The following is an 18,235-nucleotide window of genomic DNA, read 5'->3' on the forward strand; positions in this document are numbered from 1 at the left end:
TGTGGTAACCTAGTGGCTGAAGTCCTCACATTGCACACGCTGGGATCCCATACGGGCGCCAGTTCCAATCCCAGCAGACCCGCTTCCTATCCAGCTCCCTGACTGAGGCCTGGGAAAGCAGTTAAGGATGACCCAAAGCCTTGGGACCCTGCACCCGCATAGGAAACCCAGAAGAGGCTCCTGGCTCCGGGCTTCAGATCTGTTTAAGCTCTGGCCGATGCGGCCGCTTAGGGAGTGAATAAGCAGATGGAGGATCTTTCTCTCCTCCTCTCTGTAGATCTGACTTTCCAAGTACTCTGTTCACGATTATGACGTTCCTTCCTGTTACCAGCGCACTGACAGCACGGTGTGCACGGGGAAGCAGCAGTGCAGAGAGGCTGCTCCCAGGTGACGGCTTCTCATCCCGCACATCTGTCGGGCTTCCAGGGTCAGCGCTAAGCTTTCTGTTGGGATGCAGATGGGCATCATTTCCTCCCACCCTGGGGTTTCAGTCCCCGTGAACACCTTCACTGCGAGCCTTAGTCCTCAGTTTCCCAGAAGTGGCAGTCTTTGAGCTGATTGCAGAAGGAATGGGGGAGGACCTTCCAGAAGATGCAGACGCTGAGTTTCCACGATTACAATGCAATACTCCTCAGGCTATCGGAACTGACAGCACTCCCTCTGTGCGTGTGTGGATGTGTGTCTGCGTGCACGCGCGCTTGTACATACATGCAAAGGCTCTCACACCCAGGGGCGGGGATTTTGTCATTCCTGCCCTTCCAAACAACACATATTATTATTTCTTTTTTAAGATTTATTTTATTTTTTTTATTAGAAAGGCGGATATACAGAGAGGAGAGACAGAAAGATCTTCCGTCCGATGATTCACTCCCCAAGTGAGCGCAATGGCCGATGCTATGCCGGTCCGAAGCCAGGAGCCTCTTCCGGGTCTCCCACGCGGGTGCAGGGTCCCAAGGCTTTGGGCCATCCTCGACTGCTTTCCCAGGCCACAGGCAGGGAGCTGGAAGGGAAGCAGGGCTGCTGGGATTAGAACCGGCGCCCATATGGGATCCTGGGCGTGCAAGGCGAGGACCTTAACCACTGCGCCATTGCACCGGGCCCAACACATATTATTTTGTTCCATTATTTGTTGTTCTTATTATATGGATCCAAGATCTTGCACCAATTCTAACTTGCTTGCTTTTGTCTGGCCATTATAAAACAAACATGTGCAGGGCATCGGACTGGGAGCAGATCAGACACAGGCATGGGAGAGGAGCTTTGGAGAGACGTGCCACTGGTCACCTTTGTGCGTGCTCCTGGAGCCAGAACGGTTCATTTGCGGATGACTGCTGGGGTCATGCTGTTTCTGGACAACCGCTGGTGTTATGGTGTTTCTGGACAACCGCTGGTGTTATGGTGTTTCTGGACAACCGCTGGTGTTATGGTGTTTCTGGACAACCGCTGGGAGTCTATGTAGGCCACGGAGAGGGTGGGATTCCCCTCACTGCTGTGCTGTGTCCCCACTCTACTCCATCACTGTGGGCACCGTATCAGTCCTGCTCTGTGTGCTGGACTCCTCACCGGTGTCCACACATACAGTTCCCCGAATATGATAATATGTGCTAAGGTCTTGGATGGTGCAGTTGGCACAGGGACTTGGGGGAAATGTCTTAATCTCCAAGTTATTGCCTACTACAGAAGACATATTCTAGTGTTTTCTCTAGCCAGTATGAAATTTCAAATCTGTATCCCAGTCCCGACCGTCCACACCACACTTTCAACTCTGCTCTACCCTGGTGGTGGGGGAGCTAGACCACAGGCTGAGGTTGGCTTCTGTGTCCAGGCAGTGTTTGCCTCATGGGAGACGTCCTGCCAACCCTGATGAACTTCAACACATGCAGCTGATGGGCTCTGCCCCCGTGCCACTCATCTGAATGCTTACTCATAACGGACGATGCCCAGGCCAGGTCCAGGGAAGAGCTGGAGTTGGCCTTGTCCCACATTTGGGGATCCTAGGTCCCCTGCACCCCTCATCTGGTGGCTGTGATGGTTTCGCTGTATCTGCTACACCTGAAGGTGCCACTTCTCCCTGTTTCTGTCTGCTTGTGCATCTTAAGATGTAAAACTCAGTAACAAAGAGCTGTTTCTAAGTCTGAGAGATAACTTTACACACACACACACACACGGGCAATACCAGGAGCTACAGTCTGAGCCATCTCAGCCAGGACACACAAACAACATGCCAATGCCTGCCAAGAACTTTGCCAGTGAAAGAGCACAGTAAGGATGCCTGAGTTAGAAATAAACAGGAAGCAGGCAGTTTCTGGTATTCTGCAGGAATTCAGTGAAATGTACAGTGGCTGCTTAGTTACTGAAATGGAGAGGAGCATAGCCAGAATGCAACAAGCAAAGCTGCTCAAAGTAACTAAGGATGCTGTAAGCTGTTGATGCCTACTCTGGCTCTTCATATCAGAGGCAGCTCAGCGGGAGCCCCAGACATGCAGATTCTAGCAGCAGCAATGTGGCAAACAGTAGTTCACTTGTTTATGACAAATGCATGCAAGCACCGTCCCTCTGTGACCTGGGTTTCCCAAACTAAAGCAAAGCTTAAGTCATCTCTCCCCATTTCTCAGTGCCCATTCCTTCTTGTGGGTCCTCTGCAGACAGGAATCGCCTGCCCTTCAACTTAATCTCAGTGAAATTCCATTTCATCTCTGTGTGTGTGTGGTGTGTGTCTGTGTGTGTCCACATGGAGGGTTTATTACAGTTTTGGCTCACAAGGTGGCAGAAGCGGTGCTGGTGGTTACGGTGATGGTGGCAGCAGAGGCAGCAGCAGCAGCAGCAGCAGCAGCAGACACAGGCCCCAAACCCCTGAAAAATACTGCCAAGGGTGGATGCAACAGGGTGACACGGTCAAGCATAGACACAGGCGAGCAAGAGGCTTCACAGGACGTGTAACAATGAGGGCAGGGGAACAAGCCTGGTAGACAGGACCGAGAGAGCAGAGCCTGTGGCATGTTGTGACGGAAGACAGAGGACAAGGGGCCGGCCCCACCTGCCTGTTGTGCTCAGTTCAGGTGTGGCCCTGGCAAGGATTGTTCAGGCTCCGTCCGCACGGGCCCAGGACCTGGGAAAAGGCCAAAGGTCACAGGTGCAGCTCATGGCTTTTGATGTGTTCCAGCTGCTTTGGCAGCTGCAGAAAGGAGGGCCCCATGGCCACATCCAGGCTCCAGTCCTTCTCCATGATGTAGTAGGCCACCAAGCAGCTGCTGTCAGGGGTATCCATCTTTATAGCCCCGCCCCCCCAGGGACTGCATCCTTCAGGGCAATTCTCACGTAAAGCACTCATCCGAAGGAGATCTCCCAGAGGAGGACCCCAAAGCTCCACACATGAGATTTGGTAAAGTTCTTTTCCTGCAGGGCTTCCGGGGCTGTGCACTTGATTGGCAGCTTGCCCCTGTGCTGGGTGCCCGAGGCCTCTTCGGTGAGGCAGAAGTCACTGTCCCTGGCCATGTTGTCCTTGGACACCAGCACGTTGCAAGCGACCAGGTCGCAGTGCACAGGGTTGTTGCCCTCGACGCAGCCCATGGCCTCATACGTGTCTAGCGAGAACTTGAAGAGGCAGTCTCCACCCAGCACTGAGCAGCCCCAGCCAGCCCTGAGACCACAGGTAGCCCACCCGGCTCCCATCGCCCCTGTACTCAGTGTGATGTAGAGACCACCCTTGTCTACAATCACATCCAGCAGCATGAGTGCCCTGGACCAGGTTGCTGTGCCTGAGTTGCGTCATGACCAAGGCTTCAGCCAGGAAGGCCTGGCCCATGGGGTCATTCTTGATGCATTTGACCATGACCTTGTTGCCCCAGTAATCATCCAGCATTATACCTCCAAATTCCACACACACCCCCACCATGGTCTGCAGCAGTTTTAGCTCCTTAATATTCTTGGGTTTTTTTTTTTCAGTTTTTTAAAATTTTATTTATTTTTTTTATAATCATTTTATGATACAGTTCCATAGGCTCCTGTTATTTCCCTTATCCCAGCCCTAATTCCACTCCCCCCACCTAGTTCCTCTATATCATTACTAAAGTATAGTTCTTCATACACGGTCATATGTCCATCATTGCGGGCATGGACAATGACAGAGTCTAGCATTCTACTGTCAAGATAGAGTAAGCAGTTTCATTGTAAGTCCATCTTTGTCTGGAAGTAGAAATGCATACTACATTGCATCCTCACATCTGGGTATGTTAGTCTCCATTTCACAGCTACTGTACATCCCCTCAAATGAAAAGTCATAATACAAAATCAACAATAGAAAGAAAAATAGAAATTTACAATGCCATGAAGTTAAACAACATGTTACTAGATATGACAGTCTCCATTACACAGCTATTATACATCCCTTAAATGAAAGCCACAAAACAAAATCAACAACAGGAAGAAAAAATTAACAACACCATGAAGTTAAATAACATGCTACTAAATGACTAACGTGTAGCTGAAGAAATGAAAATCAAGAACCTTCTTAAAGAAAATGATGCCACTGCATGATCTGAATCATTGAATGATTTAATCAAAAGACAGTGTTTTGAAGGGATGAAACCCACAGAAAACAACAAAACCCATGTGATATAGTTTCTGCTAATTTTTGTTGGTGAAATCTGTCTCTTCTAGACAATAGATGGGTTTTGTTTTTTAATCCAGTCTACTAATCTATGATGTTTGATTGAGCTTAAGCCATTTACATTCAGGGTTAATATGTATGGGTGGTAACTTGGTCCTGTCATTTTAGGAATGGGTTGTTCATTGATTTAGTCTACTGTTATTTTACTGGGATGTTCTTCCCGTTTGCCTTTGGTTTTGGTAGGAGCTATTCCTCTTCTCTGTCAAGAGAACATCTTGAAGTATCCTTTGTAGGGCAGGTTTGAAAGAGGCAAATTCTTTTAACTTTACTGTGGAAGAATGTTATTTCATTTTCAAAGACAAAAGAAAGCTTTGCTGGGTACATTGTCCTGGGCCGACGATTTTTTTTCTTTCAGAATCCATTCACTTGTCACTCCATTCTCTTCTTGCCTGTAGAGTTTCCTGTGCGAGATCTCCTGTGAGCTTAATTGGCCTTCCTTTATATGTCAATTTATTTTTTTCACATGCACATTTAAGAATCTTTTCCTTATGTTCAATTGAAGAGAGCTTGATGATCATGTGTCTTGAAGATTGCTTTTGATCAAACCTATTGGGAGTTCTGTCCCCTCCTGGATCTTGTTTCCCAATTCTTTCTCTAGACTAGGGAAATTTTCCTTTATTATTTAATTAAGTATATTTGTAAAACCAGTTTCTCTTTCTGCATCTTCTGGGACTCCCATGGCTCTTGTATTAGGCCTCTTAACAGTGTCTTTCAATTCTTGAATACTTTTTTTGGCCTGATTCAGCTCTGCTTCCAGCTTTTTGTTTGCTTCTCCCTGGTGATAGGATATGTTTTCCAATTCTGAAATTCTTTCTTCTGCTTGTTTCATTCTGTTTTGGAGACTCTCCACTGTACTTTTAATTTGCTCTTTGTGTTCTTAATTTCTGATATATCAGCCTTGATTTGCTTTATTGCTGGTATTGCTTGTGTAAAATATTCCTTAAGTCTTTGAACTCTTGCATATGCTTCTCATTGTTGATCAGAAGCTTTAAAATGAGTTTTCTGAATTCTGTGTCGCCTATTTTCTCATTGTCTCCCTCAGTTAACTCTGAGGTTGGCACAGGGTTTTGCCCCTTTGCAGGGGAGTCTTCAGTACTATTCATTGTGCCTCTGTCTCTTCTTTTGCTCTTGGTCATTGTACTTCTGGTGAACAGATTCTTCTTGGAGCAGGTTTCCAAGCTGTGTCACCCACAGTTCTACAATTTGATTTTGCTTATTGCAGTTGGTACACTGCTCTTTGCTTGTCGCCAGTTGAGCCACAACCTCCAGCAAGTTCCAGGTCTGGGTTCTTATGTCAGATTTCCACAAAGAACTCCATAGCCCCAGTTCCTGGCTCACCAGTCTCCACCTCCTGTGATACTGTGTTGAGGCTGCACCCTGGTCTGTACAACCTTTCTCCCACTTCAGGTTGGAGCAGGTCCCAGGATTAGGGAGACATCCTATATAGTTAGGTTGTTGGTGGCGCTGATCTTGCCAGAACCTGTTGGACATTAGGTCTGGGTGCCACACAGACCTATTTTGACCCGTACAATGCCACAGTTGGTATTATTTTCCTGAGAGACCAGTGCAATCCACAGAACTCCATGAATTCTCATGAGCTCAGCATATGTGTGATTTTTGCTGCTGTCCCCTGCAATCCTAAAGCTATTGCCACAGTGTACAAAATGGCACCTGATGTTCTTGATCTGCTGGCCATCTGCTCTGAGGGCTACCCAGACCTGTCTTGGGTGGAACCTACACAATGCTGCATTGCTGCAACTCACTGAGTCAGAAATGAGTTCACTCCCAGCTTGACATGTGCTCAGTCCTTACTCTTGCCTTTGCCTTCTTAGGCAAAATGGTGCCCAATCCGGCTCTAGGGAGCTGACTGGGCTGTGAAATCCACCGTTTTCGCTATGCCCATCTGGGATCTGCTGCTTTGTCTCTGCACCTGGTCAAATCAAATAGAAAACAGCATGACAGGCAGTTCTCTGTCTGGGTTCACCTCCCAAGCTCCCAGTGAAAGTCCCTTCCCACCTGGTTGCTGGTGGAATTTCGGCTGCTGGTATAGTTCAGATAGTGGTTAGCAGAATGACACTGGAGTATCAGTCACTGCAACACAACACCAATCTCCAGGTACCCCTCTGATGTTGTTCTGTCCTCTCCTATTTCCTGGAATGTGTCCTCTCTGCTTCATCCTGGTTAAATGTGTCTCCGTCTGTTTATACGTGTCCTTACCCTATTCCGCCATCTTGATTTTACGATCCTTAATATTCAAAGTCCAACCACTGTGATAGAACTCATACTGCATGGTCACGGTGCCTTCCATGACTTTTGGTTTGATGAGGCGCATGCAGTCCATTGGCATCCTCCACCAGCTGCCTGAGGTTCTCGAAGTATACCTCCTTGTGGATGCAGAGCTTGCTGGCATGGTACATGATGTGGTAGTGCTCCACCATGCCTTCCCAGTCCACACACAGCGTGTAGTTGGTATTCACCAGTATCAGTAACAAACCTAGTGGGTACAGGAACCTCTGTGTCTGCTCCCGCATGCTTGGTACCCGCCTTCATGCCCTCCCGCTTCAGCCCACTTTGCTCTTGGCTTTGTGCCAATTGAGGTCCTTGGAGACTACCACAATGGAGAGCAGCAGGCAGCTTCAGGGGTCCTGTTTGGGGTCCTCTTGCCCCCATCCAGCTGGCGGTGGCAGAGCTGGCTCCAGATTGGGTGGCCCAGCGGTGACACACTCTAGGGACTTGAGCATGTGAGCTTACATGGGGTAATGGATATGGCACAAGTGAGGCTGAGCAAGACCTGAGGGTTCATGTCCAGCAGAGGAATGACTACTGTGGGACATCAATGAACAAGATCACTGTACTTTCAGGTAAGTAAGCGTACTGAGTCTGATTGGTTTGGAAGGGGGAACAGGGAGAACTTTAAATGTCAGTCTGAAGCACCAGCACACATGGGAGACTTGAGCTGTGGTAGTTAGCATCGACCATCACAGAGAACCACTCACTGGAACACTAAAGCTAAGGCTGGAGCCTATCAGGGCAAGATCACAGTAACTACCAGGGAGAGTTGGATCGGGGAAGGGTGAATTAGGATGGGCCAAGATAACTAGCACTAGCACGTGAGAGAATCAGGTCTTGTGGCAGAATCTGTTGGGGATACGCGGGCTCACCCCGGTGCAGCTGCAATCTGCTGGCACACCCAAAAACTGTGGATGAAAACAGGCCTGGCTGAGGAGCTAAGGGGACTCCCCAGCTGAGTTGGGATTCCCACTGGTGAGCACGAGAGCCAGACTGAGGGCAGCAGACTGGGTTAGATATGGCTATAGCCTCCCTTGGCGTGGGTGTGGACTAGATCTGGGGAGCAACAGACTGGGCTGCACTCCAGCACCCATAGGCACTTGTGAGCGCCAGGGTGGGTGCAGAACAGGCTAGGCTAGGTCTTGATTCCCACTGAACCATGCAAAAGCTGTGTCTGGGCACGGACCAGGTGTGGCTGTGCTGCAACACCCAACAGTAAGAACCAGAATGGATGTGGGCCGGTTAAACAAGGCCACTGTTCTTGCCAGGACAAGAGGTGGACAAAACCAACCTGGGCCAAGGACCCACTGGTGTGTGCAAGATCTGCCACTGGGAGAACTGACAGAGGAGCTTGGGAAACTCCTTTGTGGGGACGCAGTCCATGCAGGTGAGTGCAAGAAGCAAGTCAAGGAGCAACCCTGACCATGCCAGGTTATAGTAGCCACTGGCATACATATGGGTCAGGTCTGTGGACAGACCAGGCTGGGCCAGTTCATAGCATCCACTGGAAGATCTGAGAACCAGGACAGCGTATAGAAGGGGCCAGGTCAGGCCTCAATGCAAGCCAGCTCACACTGGGGATGCTGAGGTGAGGTGAGCCATGCCAGCCAGGGGTCAGTGGGAGCTGGTTTCGTGAGCCACAGGCAGGGGTGGGGAATCTGGTGGGGCTCAGGTCGCCTGGCCCGGGTCCTTGGACCTACCTGCCAGCAAAAAAGGTGGAGCAGTGGATGCAGACCCTGATGCACATGGACAGTATGGCAGCCCGTTTGGTACCATCACAAGGAAAGGAGAACAGAAAACTGAACAACTACCCCAGTAAACAGAGCAAAAATCTGGGTGCATGGAGACTTGAGGTCAACTTTGTCAGAATGGACACTGGGAAGGTTGCCTCACCCTTGGATTGGCAGAATCGACAGCATTTCAGAACTATCCAAAGCACTTGGTCAGAATCCTCAGAACATGCATTGCAGCGGGACCCTGGGTTGATATTGGGTGGCAGTTCCCCATCGCTGGCTACTAGGACATTGGCGAGGCTGGGTGTGGCTTCCCCCTTTGCTCTCCCATTCCCTCAGAGACAAGAAGAAATAGAGAATTAGGAAACAATGATTTCACCCACTCTTCCCTAACCCTTCATCCTTCCCACCCTGGTCAACCATGTAATCATCAAAAATAAAAATTAAAACAAGAAAAAAAGAAATCCAAAAGCAGTGTGCATATCAATCTCAAACAAAACCGGCCAATCCTTTCCTTGCAAAGCACCAGGATCCCATATGGGCACAAGTTCATGTCCCAGATGCTCCACTTCCCATCCAGCTCCCTGCTTGTGGCTTGGGAAGACAGCAAAGGATGGCTTAAAGCCTTGGGACACCCTGTTCCCACGTAGGAAATCCAGAAGAGGCTCCTGGCTTCAGTTCGGGTCAGATCCTGCCTTCGTAGCCATTTGGGGAGTGAATGATCCAGTGGATGAAAGACCTTTGTCTCTCCTCTCTATAAATCTGTCTTTCCAATAGAAATAAATCTTTTCAAGCAAAATCCAAATGTAACCCTCAGTGAGTGCATGTTGCCTCCCAGATTTGTTAGCTGCTCGACTACAGGCAGGTGACTAATCCCATCGCAGTCATGGCTTGCCATGAAAACAGTGGGGGCACAAGGTTGAAAAGTACAGATCTACCGGGAACTGCTCAGAGGCCTGGTGGGCAGATCACACACCCAAGAATGCACACCTTTGCCAGGGCCTTGATTTCTGTCCCTTCTCTGCAGGAGGGTACAGACCATGACACAGTGGAAGTTTCACCACTGAGGCTGGTGTCCCTGAGCTCACCCTGTGGCTCGCCTATCACAAAACCTTTGCCCATGACCCTGGGGAGGGTATGCCTCGCACTGGGGGCAGCACAGACATCCCTCCTACCTCAAATCGGTGATTTGACAAGAGCAACAGCCCCAGGATGATGGGCAACTCCCCAGGTGCCACTGTGTTTGGAAAGGGGACCGTGACGCCCCTTCATCCGTAGTGTGAGCTGGAACAGATGGAACAGCGAGCACTAGTTCCTGCATCAGCCACACAGCACCAGAAGCCTGCTTCCCCAGCTTTTTCTGATGAGGACTCCAGTCCTATGAATCCTTCTGCCTTTTGAACGTCAGTTCTTCAGAAACCACTTTCTCTGTGCCCTGCGGCTGAGGTCAACTCTGAGTGAGTCACCAGTCAAGTATAATATTTACCATTTTAAATGATGAAGACAAAAGCAAAGGGCACTCCAGGAGTGCAAGCTGCATACATGGGAGGCTCTTCTTGAGCACTTCTAGACCTTGACAGAATTAGTATTGCTGAACGACGCAGAGGGAGTGGAAAGGTTTGCAATTGAGAAACCCAGCATGGGCCACTGGGACGGCAGTAGGTGCCCAGTCGGAGTTCTCTGCAGCTTCGCGATAGGATTTTACCAGGTGGGGAAGGGCTGGCTCTCTCATCACAACAAACACCCACGTGTGTGGCAGACAAGTGTGTAAGGTGCAGGGCATCTTCAGAGATGCGTACACTGAAGGAGCCCTCAGGAATGGTGCACATTTTGTGCTCTCCCAGACACGTGCACTGGGTGCCCTGAGAGATGAGCTCCGCGGGCACCTGCAGGGGTGGCGTACACGGGAACACCGAATGCTCTGGACTTGTGGAAGATGCCCGCTCTCCCCAGTTTTAACGGATGCAGTTCTGAAAGCCTCATTAGAACTATTAGGAAAAAGAATCCAAGTTGAAACAAATTATTATACAGGAAACAAGTTATTCCTTTTCACACAAGATATGATTACCGAAAGACCCTACTAGACTGTTCGACTTGATTTTCAAACCTAATGTTGTACATAAAAATAGCTCACAATAGAAGGACAGTGAGCTAAGAACTGCAAACGCCAGTCCATCCCTAATAGCTACAAATAAAAATGCCTTTCTATGAAGTTACCACAAGATGCAAAATATCTCAACACTAAAATTATATTAACAAACAGAAGACACTAAAACGGGGGGGGGGGCGCTTCGATGGTAAGTGATTACAAGAGTTATCAAAATGTCCATGCTACTGAAAGAAATTATAATATTCAATGCAATCTCCATCAGGATTCTGGACAACATTCAAATAACTGGAAATAAAACCCTAAGATTCCTATGGAAACACAAATGACCCACAAATTCCAAAAATGATCTTACACATTAAAAACTAAGACATTACAGTATCTGATAATACATATTTTATGGGAGTTATAATCAAAACCATGACACTGCTAAAAAATGAACATGTTGATCAATTAAATAGGATAGCATAGGGCCTGGTGCAATAGCCTAGTGGTTAAAGTTCTCATCTTGCATCCAGCGGCAACCCATATGGGCGCTGGTTCTAATATCAACTGCTCCACTTCTGATCCAGCTCCCTGCCTGTAGCCTGGGAAAGCAGTCAAGGATGGGCCAAAGCACCTGTATAGGAGACCCAGAAGAAGCTCCTGTCTTCGGATCAGTTCAGCTTTGGCCACTTGGGAAGTAACCCAGCAGCTCGAAGCGCTTTCTCTCTCTCCTTCTTCCTGTAAGTCTGACTTTCCAATATGAAAATTAAATAAATCTTAAAAAAAAGAAAAATAGGATAGCACAGAAATAAACCCAAGTATCTAACAACTAATCTGTGACAGACAAAAAGAGCTAAAAACATTTTTGAAGAAAGGACGAACTCTTGAGGAAATGCTGCTGGGAAACCGGATTTCCGACGTGGAAGCTGGACAAAGACCTACATCCCCAGCCTGGCCTGCGCCGTAGTGCCGCAGGTTAAGCTACCACCTGCGAAGCCAGCATCCCACTTGGGTTGTGACTCACGCCACGGCTGCTCTGCTGTGCATCCGTCTGTGTTCCTGTGCCTGCAACAGCAGCAGAGGAAGGTCCAAGTGCTTGGGGCCCTGCCTCTCGTGTGGGCGACAGTCATACCCCTGGCTTCTGGCTTCAGCTTGGCCAATCCCTGGCCACCCAACAGCCACCACTGCCTGCTCCTCCTCCACTTCCTTCCTCTCTATTCAATGCATTTTTAAAAAGAAAAAGACCTATATCATGCACCTTAGACGACAATCAACTCAAAACGGACCAAGAATCTAAACTTAAGACCTGAGGCAATAAAACTACTAACCAAAATCAGGGACAGAGACTCTGGGTAGGATTCCAAAAGCACAGGTAATGAAGGCAAAAAATATCAAATCGGGTTATCACACTGCGAAGCTACCGCACAGCAAAGGAAGACAGAGAGAAAACCGAGAGAATGAGAGAAAATAATTGAAAACTACACATCCAAGAAAGGGTTACTACTCAGAATATTTAAGAAGTCCAAGAAACTCGACAGCAACAAAACAATCCAGTTAAAAGGGGGAAAGCTGAGCGGATATTTTCCAAAGAAATACAAATGAATCGATACATGAAATTATGCACAACATAACTATCAATCAGGGAAATTCAACCAAAAGCACAAGGGTCTATCGGTTAATTCCAATCATTGAAAAAAAAAAACAAAGACACCAGCATCCCTTATCCTAAACCCACTTCTGATCCAGGTTCCAGCTGCTGTGCCTGAGCGCAACAGAGAATGGCTCCATTGTTTGGTCCTGTGCCACCTACAAGGACTTCCAGGCTCCGGGCTGCAGCCTGGCCCAATCCTTGCTGGTGTGGCCAACCGCTGTGTGAAGCAGAGGTCTTTCTCCGTCACTATGCATTTCAAGTCAATAATATCCTTTTGAGATTGTGAGGCCACAACCGTTGACACGACACGTAGAGCCACTTCCTACAAATGCCTAGCCCCTCATGGCATCAGCTGAACTCAATTCCTACTGCTGCCCTTCAAATCCAATCCCCTGCTCACAGCTGGGGGAAAGCCGCAGAGGGCGCCCCAAGTGTGTGAACCCCTGGTCTTGTGGGGGAGGCCTGATGCTCCTGCCTCCTGAGTTTTCCTGGCCGAACCTTAGTGACTGTGTTCACTGAGGAACAAGCCAGTAGATGGAAGGTGTGTGTGTGTGTCCTCCTTTTGTTCTTGAACTCTTCAACAAATATTTTTTGGATTTATTTTCTTTTCATTACAAAGTCAGATATATCTGTATTTTGTAATAAAGATAAACAAATCTTTTAAAAATGGGCCCAGCACAATAGCGTAATGGTTAAAGGTCCTCGCCTTGCACGCGCCAGGATCCCATATGCGCACCGGTTCTAATCCCGGCAACCCTGCTTCCCATCCAGCTCCCTGCCTGTGGCCCGGGAAAGCAGTTAAGGACAGCCCAAAGCCTTGGGACCCTGCACCCGTGTGGGAGACTCGGAAGAAGCTCCTGGCTCCTGGTTGGTTTCAGATTGGCTCAGCTCCAACATTGCGGCCGCTTGGGGAATCATCAGACAGAAGATCTTCCTCTCTGTATATCTGACTTCCCATAAAATCTTTTTTTTAAATTTTATTTTTATTGGGGAGTCAGATACAGAGGGGAGGAAAGACAGAAAGATCCTACATCTGATGATTCACTCTCCAAGTGAACGCAACAGTCGGTGTTATGCTGATGTGAAGCCGGGAGCCAGAAACTTCTTCCAGGTCTCCCACACGGGTGCAGGGTCCCAAGGCTTTGGGCCGTCCTCCAATGCTTTCCCAGGCCACAAGCAGGGAGCTGGATGGAAAGTGGAGCTGCCGGGATTAGAACCAGTGCCCATACAGGATCCCGGAGTGTTCAAGGTGAAGACTTTAGCCACTAGGCCACGCTGCCAGGCCCAACAACTAAATCTTTAAAAAAAAAAAATGTTGGGTCCTTGCCACGAGACGCCTCTCTCCTTGTTATTTGCCATGGATGTTGTGCAGATTTGGGGAATCTGACTCAGGATGTTAGTTCTCCCCATCTGTTTCTCTGTGTGTCTCTTTCAAATCAATCAATAAAACAATCTTATTTTTGCTTTTGTCCACTGATCCTTCCCCGCCTTGAGCCACCACCGCTGCCACTTTGTCCTCTCTCTCTTTCCTACCAAGTTTGGCCAATCATCATGCTGGGGACACACATGACACAGGTACCCCACCACCTCTCCACACTCGGTACAACGAGCCAATCAGCAGGGCAGGAGACACGCGGCTCCAGGCCAGCAGCCGACCACCTCATGCATCAGGGCTTTCAATTATCTTCATTTTCGGTTGAGTCCTAGTGAGAAGATTGGTTTTGAAGGTTTTCCCTGGGGTTTTTTGTTGTTCTGTTTCTCTAGGACCACCTAACACTTGACACGACTGACTCCTTTGTAGCTGCAATGCAGCCAGGCTCAGGACCTGTCCCTCCCAGGTCTAATCCCAAAACACACATTCGTTTCTGGGAAGCTCTCCTGGCAAGCCTGGGCCGCCTCCTCTGGGGAGGGAATGTCCGTCCGCAGCCCGCCTTAGGCAGTGACCCCCAAAGTGAGACCCACAGAGTCCAGAAGTGGGTCCCCACCACCCGAATTAAAGGGTTGGGAACCGTTACATAGAAGGACTTGACAGGGCAGCTGGCCTTACGGCACTTCCTGTTTCCCAGCACACCATACAGGAGCAGCAGTTCAAGTACTGAACATCCAACTTCCAACCCACAGGCTCACATGCCCAGGAAGCTATCAGCTGGCAGACCAAGGGCGTTGGCCCCTACTACGGCATTCAGGAGACCAGGAAGGAATTCTGCCTTCTGGCTTCATCCCGGCCCAGGCCTGACAGTTTTTGCCTTGTAAGAGAGTGAATCAATGGATGAAAGAGTTCAATCTCTAACTTGCCTTTCAAATAAATCTTTGGGAAAAAAAAAAATTAAAGCTGCATGCAGATATTTTTGGACCAGTGCCAGAAATTGATTTGTAAATGCAGGCAATGAGTTCCAGGGACCCAAAATCATGTCAGTTAACAAAATAGAAAAGACTCATCTGGGTCGAAAAGCATCCAGAGCTCTCCCTGCTTACCTGCATGGTACCAAGACTGCCACAAGTGGCTTCCACATTTCTTCCACTGCCCTGGAGTGCCTCACTCCTCCATCATTATCAATCCCCGCCTCATCTTTCACAGGAGCCAGCCCTGTCCTCACTCACTCAAACTCAATCATGTCCTCACTCACTCAAACTCAGCACACCCTTGGCAAGCATGGCCCTCTCCAGCCCATCCTCACACACATCAGCCTGGCCTCTGTCCACCTTTGCCCTCCTTCACCAACCCTCAGCACCCCCATGCCCACCTCAGCCTAAGGTCATCCTCACTCTCCGTCGCCCTGGATCATAATCATGTCTTGGAGGAGGAGGAGGAGGAGGACCCACAGCCTGCCCTAAGCCTGCCTGCATCTCCCCATGCCAGTCCACGCTGACCCTCGGCCAAACCTTTTGAGGAAATCAGATCTCACTTGGTTGTTTATGGACCAATGCCAAAAATTTGCCAATTCAGGCAACTTCCTGGGACCCAGACCCTTGCCATGCAATGAGGAAGGGAAGCCCCCAGTGCCCTGCCACGAGAGGATTACAATCTAACCCACCAGCCCCTGGATTCAGCACGTCCCCCACTCCCCTAGAAACCCCTCTCCTGCATCTGCGTGCCGTTCCTGCCCTACTGCCACCAACCCTGTCACCCCCACTTCATCTTTCACCCGTGCCCACCTTAGCCTCAGCCCTCAGCCCACCCTCACTCTCCCTAGCCCACCTCAGCCTGCCTTCTCCATCCTTACCCTCCCTCAGCCCACTCACACACACTTTCTGCCCACCATCACCCACCATCACCCACCCTCACCCTGCCCTGAGCCCACCTTCTCTCTGCAGTTGTGATCATGTCCTGGTAGGAGAACACCTACAACCCTCCCTCACCTTACCTCCTCGCACCCGCACCCTTTCTCTTGTCGCGCCCCCTCAAATTCCCTCATCCGTGTCCACCATGCCCTTGCAAACCCTCCCCCAGGCCCTCTCCCACCGGGACATGACCTCTACCCAGGGGCTCTCCCTGCTCTGTCTCTATCCTCAACATGCCCCTCCCTGTTACCAACACACAGCATGATGTCACAGGTGATGTCACAGAGGCTCTGACCTTCACCTACATTGCATGCAGACGGCTGTCACTGCTCTCCCTGGGACTGGGGGCAGGATAGGTGTGTGTGCACACTCACCCTGCTGGGCACTCCTCCCATGGTGCCCACTTCCCAGCCCATCAGGGTGTAACAGGTCTTAATGGGGTCAGTGTAAGAGGCTCAGGATGAATATGCTCTAGCTTGGAACTAACCCCACAGCAGGCACAAGTGCATGAAAAACACTCCTGGAATTAATTGCTGACAACAGATCTGACCCTAGAGGTCTGTGTCATGTGCTTTACCCTAACCACACAGGTCAGGCAGAAAGTACAGGCAAATTCCCCAGGACACAATGTGCAAGGCATGATTCTTCTGAGTTCATGAACCTTGCCCCGATTCCTTTCTGAACTTGAGATCCTGGCTAAGGACATTATACTACAGAAATTGCCAACCCATTTTATGCTACTGTATTTGCTCTTTCCATTTTCACACACATTTGATTAGGCACAGGATGCACTGCATGTACACAAGGCTCTGGGCATATTTCCATCCATCTGATGACCTGAGACGTGGTGCCCTGGTCTCCGGTGTCCTTACATTGGGATCTTATGCTGGGACCTATGGCACTGTGCCAGCCCAGTCCTCCACTGGGGGCTGGCAAGTTGCAAGCACAATGCCCCCTAGGCTCTACTCTTAATGTACCTGTGGGTGTTCTGTGGGAGCCTGATAGAGATGAACCACACACAGGAAAAGCAAGAGGAAGCAGTGAACACGATGGCACATTGCATCATCCCATTCTGCCTGCTGAAGACAGGAAATGGGGGAGGAAGATGGAAACTAAGGGCTCCCTAAAGTCTCAACATCCTCAGCATTTGCCAGTCACATGGAACACTAATAGTGACCTTGTGGGCTGGTACTGGCTGGGCAGTGAGAGGGCACAGCATCCATGCCCATTTGAAAGGGGGAAGCTGCAGAGAAGACAAGGAGCCTGTTACTGGGAACTAAGGCTGAGTACACACTAAGTTTATGTCACTTACTACCCATCCCAAATTTATACCCCAGAGAAAAGACCTTCTGGTCCCTAGTCACTCCGTCACAGTCCAGCATGACTGTTAGGGCCCCAACTAGCTGAGCCATCTCAGTTCCCGGGGTGTGCATTCTCAGGAGGCTGGTGTGGACACAGGAATGGACTCAGCCCTGGCTCTCGCAGAAGTGCTGCGGGCTTCCAGGCAGCATCCAAGCTCCTCTGCCACACGCCTGCCTTGAGGAAGGTGTCTTGAAACTCCTGCCTCTAGTCCTTGCTCCCTACTACAGGTCTGGGTTTACTACCCCTATCAGGGCCAGATTTGGTCCAGGTCCCGGAGCACCCATTGGTCAAGTCAACTGGGAGGGGTTTTGTGTTTTGTGTTTTGGGGGGAGAACACTCATGGGGTGGGAGGCTGATTTAGTAGAAAATACCGCCCTTCCCTTATCGTAATGATGTCACCTGCACAGAGTGGCCTGCAAAACCCCTCCAAGATTTTTGCTTGTTCTGGCCCTGGAAAACACAAGTGAAACTAGAGGAAAAGGATACGCAGTAAATAAATTCAGGTGTTTTATTCTGTAAAGCACAAATGCACATATTCCAACACAGCAAATTAATCAGGGAGTGAATGCTGTAACAGATCAGCTACTGACCATCATGCAGTAAGAGAAGGGAAATGGATCCGCTGGCCCTTTTCACCCCACAGCGCCTGCAGGAGGCTCGAAAAACCAGGATGCTGATTCCCTATACACCACCAGAGAAAATGCAACAGAAATGACAATTCCTAACGACGAAGAAAACTCACCAATAGAATCAAAACTGATTCAAGTCATACAGTGAAAGGACAAACGGACAAAGGAAAGAGATCAATATGATCTGAAACAACCACTGAGTAGGAAGGTGCTCACCTTCTATCGACCGCCGGTCCAGGCCACCGCCGGGATGCCCTTACCCTGAAGTCCACCCGCAAGCTTTGTCTCAGGTGCCCAGGTAGTCACAGGACCACAGAATACCTGAGATTCTGTGGAAACTTCAGGTAAGCCCCAGTTCCCCTTCATTCCCCAGCCTTCCTCCATCTCCATCGAACTTCATCTAACACTGCATCTCTGGAAGACCTCTGAGAAGCACCCTATAGCACGAAGGTTGCGGCTGACAGTGTGTACCCTGGCCAAGTCATACTGCCCAGCCATTGCTGCATGTCTACTCCTCATGCCTGACGG

General features: G+C 49.4%; 1 pseudogene; it reads right to left on the reverse strand.

The window, feature by feature from the left end:
• Nucleotides 1–3,127: 3,127 nt before the first annotated feature.
• On the reverse strand, nt 3,128–7,238 carry LOC121151918 (annotated as a pseudogene).
• Nucleotides 7,239–18,235: the final 10,997 nt, after the last annotated feature.

The sequence above is a fragment of the Ochotona curzoniae genome, unplaced genomic scaffold (assembly GCF_017591425.1).
Source record: "Ochotona curzoniae isolate NIBS_2020 unplaced genomic scaffold, NIBS_Ocur_1.0 contig_2321, whole genome shotgun sequence".
NCBI classification, from domain to species: Eukaryota; Metazoa; Chordata; class Mammalia; order Lagomorpha; family Ochotonidae; genus Ochotona; species Ochotona curzoniae.